The sequence below is a fragment of the Harmonia axyridis genome, chromosome 5, assembly GCF_914767665.1.
Source record: "Harmonia axyridis chromosome 5, icHarAxyr1.1, whole genome shotgun sequence".
Classification (NCBI taxonomy): Eukaryota; Metazoa; Arthropoda; class Insecta; order Coleoptera; family Coccinellidae; genus Harmonia; species Harmonia axyridis.
The window spans coordinates 26901108-26915175 of NC_059505.1; the positions used below are offsets into that span (position 1 = coordinate 26901108).

General features: G+C 34.7%; 1 protein-coding gene across 3 annotated transcripts in view; it reads left to right on the top strand.

The window, feature by feature from the left end:
• The window catches only part of LOC123681141 (polypyrimidine tract-binding protein 1), a 592501-nt gene that overhangs the window by 125395 nt on the left and 453038 nt on the right, over positions 1 to 14068 (top strand). The window contains exon 1 of one of the 3 annotated variants that reach the window (XM_045619367.1): positions 2105 to 2453. The exons of the other annotated variants lie outside the window; for them this stretch is intronic. The gene's annotated coding sequence lies outside the window, so the exon portion shown is untranslated. Of the gene's footprint in view, positions 1 to 2104; positions 2454 to 14068 lie in introns of those variants that run through there. 3 annotated transcript variants of the gene reach the window in all.

The following is a 14068-nucleotide window of genomic DNA, read 5'->3' on the forward strand; positions in this document are numbered from 1 at the left end:
TAACTTATTAAAAAATAGAAAGGAAGTGGGTCCTTCACGTGATCGCATAAAATGAGCGACTGCAGACTGCCTCAACCTGTCGCTCCCATCTGAGTGAGCTAGGGGATTCCGAAAAATGTAACTTATTCACTGGATGATATCTGCTCTCCAAAACATTAAACTCTCAGTCGTTCCTCAGTATTTTTTCTAATACGAAAATATAGACCTTCCTTTTTCTCGATGTCAAGTATCAGTGCATTATAGAGCAACACCAAGCCTCAAATCTACTAATCAGCTCATTGCACATACTCCTGAGTCCACCAAGACTCTACGCTGACACCACGCTGATATTTGTCAGCGAATATGACCAATTTTACTATTTCTTATTATATGGTCCGGTAAATCATTCATGAAAAGAAGAAATAATAGCGGTCCCAGAACAGAGGCCTGCCGTAACCGTAGTATGATTTCATTTTTGTAAGATATAAAATGTCCAATTCTTACAGATGAAGAACGATCAATAATAAAACATTTGCTCCATTCTAATAAAACACCGCGAAAACCCAGATTACAGATCTTAGTCCAAGAACACCAGAGATAGTATATCAAATGCACGGATGAGATCAAAAAAGAAACTGGCAAAAAAATGACCTTCATCTAATTTTTTATAAACGAAGTCAAACAAATGAAAAGGTCACTGTTTCAGCGTCGCGTCGTCTATATTTTCGGAAGCTGTATTGGCAGTTTGTAATAGTAAATGTATTAATGCGAGTTAGAAACGAATTCATTCCAGTGTATGTTATGATTTTTTAAGAACTTTGGAAAATACGCTCATAATCGGTAAGGGACGATAATTTTCAATATTGCAAGGGCCAGTTTTTTTTTAAATACTGGAATGAAGCCGATTTCAAAAATGAAGGAAATTTGCCAGTGTTAGATAAATATGTGCAAAAGGATCACCAAAAATGTTTACTATGGCTTTCAATACCCTGTAGAAAATGTTATCAACACCAGAATTTTTTCATTTTCAACTCTTGGTGGGTAAAATATATCGTATAGAAACGTAAGCCATCATCTCTAATTGAAGGAATAATAAGCGAAAGTAAAAGGAGAAGAAAAACCTCTCTATGTCGACTCCAAATGTTTTGTTGAATAGCCACATGTTTCGATCTCCGAGAAATCATCTTCAGGCCCTACTAATTGAAAAGAATGAATAATTCTTCTGTTTGTTCTTTTTTCAATCGGTGGGGCATAAAGATGATCTTTCGGAAATCGAAACATGTAGCCATTCGATAAAACATTTGGAGTTGACATAGAGAGTGTTTCTTCTCCTTTTACTTAATATAACGTAGATCGTCGTCAGCAATAACGTATATCAGATCGTCAGAAATAAATTAGACGGATCTCAAATTCAAACGTTGTATAGGGAGCATCCAATGTTGAAGATGAATAGCCTAAAAATAAAATGCTTGAACAGTCCAAGCTTCTCTTTAAGATGCAAAATGAAGTGATTTAAGTCGACACGAAGTTAAAGCACAATATGGACTATCATGATTATAACCTGAGAACAAGAGATAGAATAAGAAATGACTATACCAGGCCACTTTAGTTACACAAACGTTTATCAGCATACCAAAGACATTAAGTGGAAATTAAAGGGCTGTCCTTTTCACTTCAAGAGAATATTTTAAGAACAGAGGATGAGTAAAGTTCATTTTAAGAATAATTTATTGACTCTTGATTATTTCGTTCTCTACGTGACGGAAATTCATCTTAATATGAATTATGATCATAATTTATTGATTTGTTTATTTTTTGATATTGTTTTACTTGCCATAGTTTGTTAGTTGAAAGCCTCGGTGCCAGTTTTATTCAACTAATTTGAGGTCTGAAAAAAATGACTAAAAAAACCAAATACATTTTAGTCGATTCCACATCGCTCTCATCCTTTTAAACCCAATTTCCTACGAGAATCGGCACCGTTGTTCTCCATCTGACGCAGTCTGCCTGAGCCGACCATCCCAACATTTCAAGTTCAACCTGTCCCCACTTTCGTTGCCCAATTCCCATGTCCCAGACCGACCATGTACCATCATCAGACGCAACAAAAATTCCACCCATCGGTTCACCTTTGAGCGCGACACATATCCTTCAACCTCCCAATTTTGTTTGTGTTATACAGGTAGTTTTTGCGTTCGTTCCGTTCCGATAAGCTTCGTGCGTTGTCGTTCTCAACTCAACGCTAAGCTAGAGTGGCGCGTCGATACTTTAAGAATTAAGAAGCATGCGGATACAGAATATACGCGGCTGAGCGAGTTAGAATACGATAAACTTGTGTTTGTGTTGTTTGTTCTTCTGTTTTCGGTGATTATCCGGAGGATTGGTTTGGTTTTTGTGTGTGCGGTTTGAACAAAGTGTCTCAGGGATTAACTGATACTTCTACATTGGATATAACATTGAGTTATAGCATAAAGGTAAGGGTGTGAAAGAGTCTTCAGGAAGTTCAGCTTGGCTTAACCTCAAATGCGGTCTTGAATAATGAACAGGTGATATCACCTGATGCAACCTTGGGTTAGTCATTGTTATTTTCGAAGATCGTTTTCCGACAATCTCATTGATTTAATCCTATTTAAAATCAATATATTTCTAATGTAATTATAGAGTTAATTACACACAGAAAACATCGCCAACTTGAGAATAAATCAGTTTACAATTAAGCGCTTCTTTTTCATGATGCGCTCGTCTTGTTTGTGATATAAACATTCAGACCGATGCTTCAATATTTCATCCCAATTCGTTTAACATTAAATCGAAGAAATTGTGGGATCTGATCTAGGTACACACTGAGAATGATTGGAAATTCTTCCTGAATCAAAATTAATTCCTCATTATTATACTTTGATCAACTATTTCATATCTGAAGCCAAAATATATATTAGAACATAGTTTTGAGTCAGATGTCTCTGATGGATCTGAATTATTCTTCATACTTCATATCACAAAATCGATTAAACTATCAAATATTTTCAGTATGATAGTTGAATGTACAATAAGTGATTGGATGAAACTAGTTTTCCAAAACATGCAAGAAATATTTTTGTTAAGTTTGATCCATTTAAATTCATAGGTCGAGTTATATTCGGCTAGAGTTGCTTCTCGATGGCTCAAAATCATGCCAAAGATATTCTTCATCATTTTAGCGATGATAAAATTGGGCTTTTCCTAACTTCGAAAACACAGAAAAACTATATGACATAAAAAAAGGAACACCAAGAAGACCAAAACTTAGCAGGAGGGTTCAACTAGTCAAATATACTAATTCATCAAAATTTCAAATGAACTAAACAAGAGATAAAGTCAATTTTTATCAATAATGTGTAATACCACCCCTATTACTTTGACACTCCCGCATGGTTTCCACTAATGACTAGTGACTCGATATCCTCCTGAGGTATTGCATCCCAGACAATGTATAATTCATGCCGAAAAGTTTTAGTCTCCTCGAAGTGCTTCACATATATTCATATTTTGCAATATAGGCTTTTGAAAATTTGGTTCTTCAACTCCTAAAGTTATGGAATTATATGGGATTCTACCACTTCATTAACATTACAATATGCATTCTTATTGCCTTGGATGAATACAAACAGTGAATTGCTTCCCTAAACAATAACAACCCTTACAGTGTGGTGCACATGTTTCTCAACAAAAAACTGGCAATTATAACCTTCTCCACGTCTAAGTGATGTGACCAACGCTCATTTCATCCAGAATCGGGATTCTTTACCGAAGAGCCATCCCAATCCTGTCGCTAAGTATAGGTACACCACTTCAAAAGTTCGATGACAAGCCCTCAGCCGAAGTACAAGATATGGTCGATATGACTACGAGACAAAAGTTCAAGTTCCACCGAAAACTGTAAGGGTTACAGGGTTCGAAGTAATTGATAGACTATTGATCTTGTAGTCGAGAATCGGTCTCTTAATGACATTAATTGATGATAGTGGTCTTGGACCTAATTTGTCTGTCTTGATCGTCCACTTCCTCGTCTACGACGTTCTTGACCCTCTCTGGATCATGCTTGATAACACCATATTACAGAAGATAGGTTACTGTTGAGACGATTGATTATTACGTTCTTGGGGTTGCTGTGTCATAGAAAATATTATAACACTTCGTCAGTTATGTTTGTGTCTTCTAATTGTCACCTTCTTGTCAAATTAGTTTTATGGAAATTCGATCAAAATAGGAGTTTTCGAAGGTAAATATTAAGAATATAAAACTTTCAACAAAAATGATAATAACTTATGTTTGACAAAATGGAAACCTTTATTTAGAACATATGAAAATTTGAGCGCGATAAAAGAGGTACTTTTTTCATGATTATTTGAAGATTGGTGCCTTTTGATTGCTTCATTTCACAATGAGTGAAATAATCAGATTCTTATTATGAAATTTGTCTAAACATCAAATAAATACATAATATTATTCCTCCTTTTATTCGAATTGCGTCCTGAATTCTTTATTTCGAATATATCCTTTTATTGTATTTAAAGATACCGTTAAAATGAGATTGGTTAAGCGTCTGGAACGAGCAATCTTCAGAGATGCTTCGCGAGAACCATGTATCAGTTCCATGCCCACTGGTATTAAGTAGTCTCAATTGAATTACTAAGAAAAATGAGTCCCGTTTTCTTACCATTATTAATGGATTACGGAATAGGTATTCAGTTCGGAAGAGTACATTATGGAAATCTAGGAAGATAATGTCCCAGAAACCTTTTAGTTCGTGAAGCAGCATTTGAAATTCGTTGGAATATCATCTCCATTTGGTTTTACTGATTTATGATGCGTTATCACTGAATTGGAAAAATATGCTATTGATTTTATTTATCTGATGAATTATTGATTGATGCGCCAATTTCGCACTTGGAAACCACATAGCTGTATATAGGCGTTTTATACATGAAATTGAGGCATGAAAAATCCTGACTTCACGTCTATGTTATCTCGTTTTTTTTCGATATTCTGCTTGAATTTTGAATCTGACTACGCTAGCAACATGAAATTTTACATGAAGCTTGAAATTATTGTTATCCTTAAAGGCTCATCTTCTCAGTGATAGTATAATCAAGCTAATAGAAACCATCAAGATTTTTGGAAACATTCATTTTGACAAAATAAAATAGACATTACTCGAAAAAACAAAATTATAGTCTGAATTCTCTTGAAGAGCACAAAATGACTGCATTGAATTGTCAGCTGAAAAATTCTCATCAATATTTATCGCTCATATGATCTGCTCAGATGTCCGCAAACTGTATTTCAATTCGAACTTCACATCATTTTGCAAATTTTTCAGAAGATCATTTGTCATTTGTCAAAATGAATGTTTTCAAATATTTTGATGATTTCTTTGATTTGGCTTATCTCTAATTGATGTTATTAGTAGGTATTAAGTAGAGTTGAGCAATCTTATCTCTTTGAAACTGTATATGTGGAAAGTATACTACCAGACCCCGTAAAAAACATGAAATGCGAAGTATTTTTAAAACTATTCATTTTAGGCACAATATGTCTCAACAATAATTGAAGACTACTCACTGGGCTGTCCGACAGGTAAAATAAATTCAGGGCATCTCATTTAAATCGAGGAATAAATGGACTTATTGACATTATTTAAAGGTCACTTTAAAAATTGCAGTCTTCCGGAGCACGTGCAGAGTGATTGTAGAAGACTTGAATACTTTTAGGAATCCAATAAAAAAAAATCGTACAATTATCTGAAACATTTTTCAAGATATCATTTTCAGTTTAAATCTTAGACCCATTAAACGTCAAAAAGTACCATAGGTGAATGATGGTGGAGTATTTCAACATCAAAATGTCATGGAAATTAAAATTATGAATATGATATGACAATTGGGCATTCTTATTTAAAAACAGGATTATATCGTGTCTCTCCTGACGCAGAAATATTGAGTAGTTTTTTTCAATAATTATGTTGCGTAATCAACAATAAATTCGCTTGAAATTGTTATTTTACTTTCAAATAAAAATTTTTATTCATCAAATCATACAAAAGTCAAAATTGATTGAAAAATCTTCAACAAACTTCTGGACTGAGCTTCTAGTTGACTACTAAGTTATAAAAGCCAAAGCTCTTAGGAATCTCTTGCCTTCTCCAACTCTTGCATTTTCTGCACTTGATACCTTGAAATCTAAATACAGAAATAAACTTCAAGTAGAAAATTACTTCAGAGTGGTTATCTCTAACATGAAACCAAATTAAGAGAAATTGTGCTCTTTAAAACAATCTCATGTTTGCCATTAGTTAATCCATAAAATGTTTCTTTGTCATTGATAAATAATATTTCAATAATTTTTTTTCTCTCTTTATCATTTTATCTTTTTATTTTCAATCTCTTGTGCACCCCCAATCATATAAATGCGCCTCCCTCAATTTGAGAAATGCTGAGTTAGTTGATCCTCATTGAAAATTACAAAAAAAATAGACGAAATGATAGAGCGATCTGTTCACAGGACTGGCGCCCAAAAAAATAACTTATCACTATTGTTGTTGCATCGTCTTGTTCTACAACCATATCGAAAGCGGCAGTTACTTCAGATAAAAACGCCGTAACGTATCTTAATAGGATTATAGCCTTTGCAGTACACTAGGTCCATTCATACCTCACAAGGCACGAAATCGTGTTCGTTGAGCACGATGTTATTTGACGCTTTTCAACTTCGTTATCGGCAATGGGAATTTCAAGTACTTGGCAAAACAAAGGCGACCATCACAATGAATGATTCAGTTACGAGGTGAACGAGCGCAAAAAATTAAACAAAATTTTGCGAGTCAGATATTCGCAGCGGAACGCATATAAATATTTGGATCATTTGTTTTGGCGAATGGCTATTTCAGATTGAGTTGTCGAGTTGCATTCTCTACCGGGCTGCAGTCGTAGGATTTTTTCGAATTCGTTCATTATTATTTTTTTGTAAGATGTACCATCATTGCGTGCCAAAATTTCTAGAGAGCATAGTAAACTGAAAGGTATAAGTACTGGACTGTTCAATAAGTTTTGCTGTTCGATAAGAAAAACACAATTTTATGACTTGAAATACATACACTTCATTATTCAGGTAAGTCTCCGTGAACATCAAGTTTCAACGATATTACAATTTGGGAATTCCATCCCTGAAGTGACAATCTCAATAAAAAAAAACATTTCAACACTAAATGTGAATGATGACCAACTAAAAAGATAGCTTTGATGAAAAAATATTTTTCATATGAATCAGGACCCACTATTGTTTTCTGATGATGGTCATGGGCCGAAAAATGTCGACACAATAAATTGATTGAGTCCAAAATATACTGGAACAAGACCACCCTTCCCCTTATAATCTCAATTATGCCTAGGGCTTCTGTTAAATCTCTTTCATGAACTCGATCTTTTTCCAATACGATATCCTGTATTTTTTTACGATTTCTTGTATTGCCGCTGTTTTTGTACGTCCTTGACGTGGATCGTCTTCAAGGTTTGTACGACTTACAACTTATCTTTCTACTGTACCAGTTGAAGGCGAAGAGTCCTTTTACACTTTCAACATTCGTTCATGAATTTTCTTTGCTTTTGAGCCTTCCAAAAATTTTCAATCTCAAAGTTGAGATTGAGGGCTGTCTAAATGACACGATTGGTTATAATAAATTATTAAAGAAATCCTCGCAGCTTTTGATGAAACTTTGTAAGGAATCGAAATCTTTTTTCGGTTCGAAAATGTATGCTTTAAATAAAGGAAAAATTCATAAGAGACGTAAGACAGTACATGAATATTAGCTGTTACTGATGGTGTGATGACTGATTACTGTTTAGAGATTTCCTCGCCCTGAAGACCTGAAGGTCTACACCTTTAGTGCTGTCCTCACCACTGCATCCTCATCTCCCAGTTCCAGAGTTCTAATGAAGTATAGTATCTGGTATGGCTTTACTAAGATTACATCTTCACTTCTATAAATTCTCATTCTTATCATTTTTTGCGTTCTTCTGATTGCGTGTCATTCTATGACCAGGAGTTCCTTTCTCCTTCCAACTGAATTTGCACTCGTCAGTTTTTGATAACTCGATTCTCATCAGGTGCTCCCTGTAAGGGTTTCAGTGGTAACTTGTAACATGTAATGTAAATACAAATATTTTTTGTAGTATAAGCTTTCCTGAAAGATTCCACCAAAAGTATTACCTCATAGGTTTCCTCCTTCTATTGCAACTGTTTACCTAGATGTATTTTCCTATAATAACGGGTGTTTTTTTCGAGGTATATAACTTTAAGTTGGCATTTTTGTTCAAGATTGCGACCGATTTAACTGCTGTCAAGTGATTTATTCTCAGTTTGGTTTGGCAATTCATCATGAATAGACTCACGCCTAAACAACGCTTGCAAATAGTGCAATTTTATTTCGAAAATAATGGTTCTGTGCGGAATACGTATCGCGCACTACGTCCATTTCATTTTGTTTAGCGATGAAGCGCACTTCTGGTTAAATGGCTACGTCAACAAACAAAACTGCCGCATTTGAAGTGAAGCTTATCCTCAAGTGTATGTCGAAACACCGTTACATCCAGAAACACTAACTGTTTGGTGCGCTTTATGGGCTGGTGGAATCATTGGTCCGTACTTCTTCAAAAACGACGATGGCCAGAACGTTACAGTCAATGGTGATCGGTATAGAGCCATGATTACTAACTTTTTAATTCCTGAATTGAACAACCATGATGTCCAAGAGCTGCGGTTCCAACAAAACGGCGCAACATGTCACACAGCTCGTGCCACAATCGATTTATTGAAAGACACGTTTGGCGACCGCCTAATTTCACGTTTTGGACCTGTGAATTGGCCTCCAAGATCTTGAGATTTAACACTGCTAGACTACTTCCTGTGGGGCTATGTAAAGTCATTGGTCTATTCCTCTATTCGGATAAGCCACAAACCCTTGACCATTTGGAAGACAACATTCGCCGTGTTATTGCCGATATACGGCCACAAATGTTGGAAAAAGTCATCGAAAATTGGACGTCCAGATTGGACTACATCCGAGCCAGACGTGGCGGTCATATGCCAGAAATCATATTTGAAATGTAATGCCACAAGATTATCTTGCGGATAAATAAAATTCATATCAATCGAATAATCCATCGTTGTTTTATTGCAATTTTAAGTTCTATAGCTCAAATAAAAAAACACCCCTTAGTTTTCGGGCCAGTAAAAGACGGTTGTGCTTCCTGCCAACTGTATTGGCCTGTAAGTTTCCTGGAATTCCCAAGTGACCAGAAACCCACATTGTGTCATTAAACTTCCAAACTATTCTGTCACTTGACACTTTTAATAATTGCACGAAAACTTTCTTCAAAAAGTATGAAATTTTGGTCAAAGCTCCAAAAGCAACAAACCCCCTTAATATTGTTTATTGTGTTGGAAGTATAAACATCGTTATCAGATTAGAGGTGTTCGGGATTACACTTCGAGTACGCCTCTGATTGCCATTCCTCATTGTCTGAAGTTGCTCCAGTCAATGAGTCATGAACAAGACGTGGTGGGTGTATGAGTTGATAGCATACGTACCATAAAATGATAGTTTAAGATAATAACCGAGACTCCGATACTCCTCGCTGGCGAATATTGTCCTTTGCTTAGATGAATTCCATTATCTCCAGCCTCGAGCCACCTGTTTCTGCATTATTCTGGAGGGCGATGATGAATTGAGAACGTTCTCAAGAGGGGTGGCGTTTGGGATGTTGTCACGGGAACTTTGACTCTTTGAGAGTTGTTTGGGGTATTTCTGTTTACGGCGGTGACACTCGTCGAAACTCTTTCAAGGAAATTGGAAAATATAACTCTTTGTTTGAGGATTGTGCTGAGAGCAGGTGCAGGTGGCGTCTTTATCCCCTATTTTCTGTGGATTATTATTTGCACTGCGTACTGGTAGAGATGTATTTCAACACATAAATGTTTTTTATTAGAAGGATAATATGGGAGTAACTAGACGTTGTCTCAATTTTATTAATGCATAGTGAAAACCTGAAGGCTTATACGTACAGACAAATATGTCATGTAGAAATAATAGTAGTTTTTTATAAAATTAGCTGCAGCCCCTAGAGAATGATTGTAAAAATATTTCTCTATTTCAGTATCGTAATGAGTTCATTACAGTTCTAAAAACAGTGCTGTAATGAACCCATTACAGCATTGTTTTCAGTTATATTTTTCGTTTTGTGGTTGTCCACACAGACGTCAGACTTCCAATCCTATCAAAATTCAACACACGTTAATTATTGTCAATATAATATAATTTGGATTTGGAGTTCCAAAATGGTTGTTACAGCGAGATGACTACATTTCCTTGCGTCCCATTTTGGAGCTCAGAAATTTTATGTAACTGTTAAAAATATTGTTGTAATTTGTGAGATTAAGTGCTGAATTGATATTATAAAGTTTGAGACTGGGTACATAACCTCGGTTGAGTTGAGACCATATCCCCATGTTGGGACCTGATGGATAGATAGATAAATAATTTTTATTTAGTGAAAGGATTTGCGATATTATTCGCAATTTATTTCAATTCTGCTGGTGTTAAATATATTTCGTCAGACATAATTCACGAATTCAATGCGTAATTATAAATTTTCTTAAAATTCAAAACATACGATTCAAATTGAAATTCCGTGATCTGTCAATTTTCGTAACAGTCACACCAACTGCCAAGATACAATACAAATGTCACTTGAATATATGATCTGAATTTTTCATTGAATTTCGACAATATTTCACGGAACTTGACTGAAATAGAGAAAATATCGTCTAATACTCGTTGCAGAAAGCAATTCCTACACTCATGCGTTCCAAAACTCGCTCCTTCGTCGCTCGTGTTGGAATAGAAGCCTATTCTGCAACTTGTTTTAGAATATACTATTTTTTTTAGTCGTTCAATAATGCAATTCATACCACAAACAACTGCTGATCCAGTAGTTACTTTTTCGGACTATTAGACGGTCAAACTTCTTGATTGTATTTTGTACAGGTTAACTTTGGATAGTAAGTACCTAAGTTCAAAGTCAACTCGCATCAAGAACATACATTTATTGAATATATAATTTTTTTTGAATTACATAAAGTGAACTGAGTAAGAAAACCTCTTATCCATAATCGAAAGTGTTTGAAGAACATTTCGATAATAATGTCATCTTCAAAAACTAAAATTTACTGTATCATCAATCAATTTTATATTTTGGCAATTTCATACCCATAAGCCAAATTCTTGAATTTGCGATTTCAAAAGGTTTTTTTCAGGAATACGAAAGGCATTAATTCTATTTAAAACTCCATTTTTGAATTTCAGAACGTTGAAATCAAGCGTTCAAAATGGATAAGAAACATTTTTTTTTTGAGAACATCAAATCATGAGATGAAATACACGTGATATTATTTTCAGATCATAAACTTTTTTTTTGAAAAGTTGAATTAAGTATGTGACGTAGGATGAGATAAAGAACCAGTCTTAAATTTGTCGTTTTCTTGAATTTTTGCATTCACGCCTTTCGAACCATCAACTGATCAATTAAATGTTGAGAATGATTGGAATTCACGAGGGAATTCATTTTTACTTATATGAACTATGTATATTCTGAAAACCAGTTCTGATCAACAAACATAGGCTCGAGAGGCTAGACACTTGTGATGAGGTTGCCCAAGGCATAGTTTGACTATAGGTAGGTCATTATTGAAATATTTTTACTATAGATTCGATTGGAGGAATGGAAAAGTTGACTACCTGGGTTAAGATGCGATGAAAATCAAGAAATCATTATATATGATTTTTTGGTGGGTAACTTTCTTTCGGTCAGATGACACAGATTGTTGAAGAAGAGAAATGTGCAGTGGTCCAGTGACAGACGATTAATGTTAGAAACACATTCCATTCCTGAGATCTTATTCCGAATTTTTGCATTGTTATAGGAAATACTTGTATAGGAGTTTCCAATAGAAATTATACGATTCAAAATGGCCACACTGTGTATTATATTTTTAAAATTCTTATGTCTTATGTTCAGTGGGTTATGCCATTCCACACGCGTCAACAACATGTTGAAATGATCATATCTGTGCTCATTTGTGAATACAGAGAAAAATTTAAGAATTCATGGAAACATATTCAGTTAATCGACTCACAATTCGTATGCACCGGGTTTTTCACCTTAATTTGACCCCCCCTTTAACTTTGTCACTAAAATAGGAACAAAAAATATTTTTTACAGAAGTTTCACGAAATCGACTAGTTTTTTTAAAATGATTTCACAAAACGAAATATATACAGAGTGGGCAACATATTGATTGCAACTTCATTTTTTCAAATGGAACAGCCTGTATATTTTTCTATATTTTACTAGCTCTTTTTTCCCTGATTTCGAATATATAACATATGTTTGGTCTATCTCTCTCATTCTGAGTATCACCAATACCTCCTAGAAAACAGTCCAGGAGTCTAGGAGGTATTGGTATCACAGAGTTTCAAACTTTATGTACCACCTGGCCTGCTCAGTAATCAGTTTTCAAGTGGTAGGCTGCGATAACTCAAAATGCCTTTTTTTGAGTTATCTCGTTGGCAACGATATGACATAAGTTTTCACTATAAATTTGAATTGGATGATTTGGATGCAACTCTATATGTATATTCTCTCCTTGTAGCTTTCTTATTTTTATTGTTCTTCACATGAAGTGTGAATATTTCAAATCTATTCGCTTCTGTGTAGTGCATATTCGATGAATAGATTCATTCAATGACAAAGGTATGTCATATATCGTTGCCAACGAGATGACTCAAAAAAGGGCATTTGGAATTATCGCAGCCTTCCACTTGAAAACTGATTACTTAGGTTGCCAGGTGGTTTTTGAAATTTGAAACTCTATGGTACTCAGAATAGTGAGATAGGTCAAACATATGTTATATATAATCAGTCAAAAATAGAAAAATATACAGGGTATTCCATTTGAAAAAAAAGAAGTTGCAATCAATATGGTTCCCACTCTGTATATATTTCGTTTTGTGACATCATTTTAAAAAACACTAGTCGATTTCATAAAACTTTTGTAGAAAACATTTTCTTGTACCTCTTCTAGTAACAAAGTTAAAGGGGGGGTCAAATTATGGTGAAAAACCCGGTACACTAAGTACTGAGCTGTCAGCTGTGAGTGGTATGACTTTGTCCACAATACGACGAATAGCTAGTCGACTTACTGAATTGTGTCGTCTATGAATTATTCTCATTTCTCACAGTATTCACAAACGAGCAAATATTTGACGATTTCTAAACGTTGTTGAATTTGTATCTTTCCTTGATTGAATGCAAAAACCTATTGAACACAAACGATATTAGAAATGTGAAAATATAATACACAGTACAGCCATTTTGAATTGTATCATTTCTATGGAAAAACTCTCTTTGAATGAAAATTTGATTTTCTCCGTTCAATGAAGAATCAGGTGTTCTCAGTATTGTGAAGAACTTACGTAATTTTCATCATAAATTTTTACGTCACACTCAACACTCAGTTTGGTAGCATAAATCGTTCAGAAATATAAGTCTTGATTAACCAAACAAATAATGGCATGGCAAGATAACAGACGGCTCAAATTCCAAAAGATTTACGAGACAAAAAATTATGGCCCACCATGTACGATAAAGATTTTACTACTATTTTACGATATTTCAAACATCCGCCTCGGATTTCTATCCAGATACAAATTCATCCTATAAATATATTCTTGCCAGTATTTTATCGGATCTTGCTTTACTCAGTAGTCAATAAATGTAATATAACCAGTAAATAGTTCTGCTGGATCGGGAGCCCAGCCAATATCCATCAAAAAGGGAGCAGTCCTTATTTATTTTGTTCGACACGGTGGAAACAGTTCTATAAAGCCTATATAGAATACATCCGATTCATCTAAGTTATTTCATTAAAGAAATGATCATACCCAATTTCAGAGTTCAAATATCAAGGTATAAAAAAAGAGATCAAATTTAAC